General features: G+C 36.7%; 1 non-coding gene across 1 annotated transcript; it reads left to right on the forward strand.

The window, feature by feature from the left end:
* Positions 1-212: 212 nt before the first annotated feature.
* Positions 213-319, forward strand: LOC111821770 (U6 spliceosomal RNA). Its single transcript, XR_002825106.1, has one exon. It is a non-coding gene; the product is annotated as a U6 spliceosomal RNA (small nuclear RNA).
* Positions 320-1,673: the final 1,354 nt, after the last annotated feature.

Below are 1,673 nucleotides of genomic sequence, written 5' to 3' on the forward strand. Positions count from 1 at the left end.
AGTCAGAGGACAGAGGTTTGGAGAAAATGAGAAGCTCAGGATTTGAAGGGACCTAATAGTGTATGTGGTTTCATCAGCTCGATGCTTGAATTGCCATGCAATATCCCTTCCAAGTAGTAGTTTATAGTGTACTTCGAGATAGGTCAGTAACCAATGGTGTGGCCCAAGGCAGGTGTCCCTAAGTTTCTTGTTCTTTAAAAGGAAGGTGTTAAGTGCTGGCTTCAGCAGCACATGTACTAAAATTGGAATGACACAGAGAAGATTAACATGGCCACTGTGCAAGGATGACACACAAATTCTTGATGCATTTCAGGTTTTTAAAAAAAGAGACAGTAAGATTTTTATGAACTATAATTTTCTTTGAAGTTTTAAGATTTCATGATGCCATTTGATAATTAAGTGATTTTTTGAAAACCGGCACTTTCCAATAAAGTAAAAATGGTAATATGGCCCTGTTATTGTTAGGTGCTGTCAATTTTCAACTCATAGTGACCCTATGTGACAGAATAGAACTGCCCCATAGGGTTTCTTAGGCTATAATCTTTATGGGAGCAGATCTCCAGGTCTTTCCTCCCCAGGAGTCACTGGGTAGGTTCGAACCTCCAACCTTTTGGTTAGCAGCCGAGTTCTCAGGGATCCTGCAGTATTACCCTAGCAGCATATTTTTATGTTGCAAATATTTTCTTGCATAACTCATGTTGAAAATCTTAGCTGAAAATATTTATTAATTTAATATGTCCTTACAGTAGCCCATCAATGCTTCTTAGGTAAATGTCATTGGTGTACCTACCAGCAGTGGTTTGCTTGAATTTACAGACTACTGGATTCCTTTGAATGGAAATTTGGGGAAGGGAGGGGCTGTTGGAAGTCTAGTCATTATTATCATTATTGTTAGTGATATTTTTCAGTCAGATAATTTTCATGTATTGCCACAGTGCCTGGCAATGTACCAAGATTTATCTTACGTTATTCACCAAAAAAAGCTAACATCTTTTATTTTTTTTTTAATCGACAAAAAAAAAAAAAAATTGATAAGTTAATTTCTTCCCCAAGATTTGCTGAAGTCTTGTTTCATGAGGTCATCTTATATAAGAAGCTATCTCCTGTGTGAGTGCGTGTGTATGTGTGTGTGCGCTGTCATTGGCTATTAACTTTTTATTGCATTTATTGAATTTTATTGAGGCATCATCTTATTTCCTCAAGCATCCGACTCTCTTCTCTGCTGAGTTCCCCATAGAAAGCTGATGTGTATGTCTGGGAGCTTGGAGTTGTCCCGTTATCTCCATTTGTCATCAGTAAAATTTTGGGCAATAGTCAGCGTTGAAACTGATCCACACAACTCCAGGTATTTATGCAAAATAATGGGTATTTATGCAAAATAATTTAAACAGTTTTGTGTTAGTCCTCACTGGTGTCTTCCTGTTAGTTTCTAGACTGTTTGCATTACCTGCCATAGCTGTTTGGAGATAGATGTACACAATGGCTTAGCCTTAATACAACATTAGAAAAAAGGGCCTGATACAAGCCAACAAAAGCAAGGAAATAAGGAATTACTTAAAAGAAAATTAAGTTAAACAACTGAAAACTTAAGAACAGGAGTCAGCTACTCAAAGGTTAGCTACAATATTGGTTTTAAAAATGTTTTAGAAATCACAGTATTTAAAGGAAGCAGT

The sequence above is a fragment of the Trichechus manatus genome, unplaced genomic scaffold, assembly GCF_000243295.1.
Source record: "Trichechus manatus latirostris isolate Lorelei unplaced genomic scaffold, TriManLat1.0 scaffold00104, whole genome shotgun sequence".
NCBI classification, from domain to species: domain Eukaryota; kingdom Metazoa; phylum Chordata; class Mammalia; order Sirenia; family Trichechidae; genus Trichechus; species Trichechus manatus.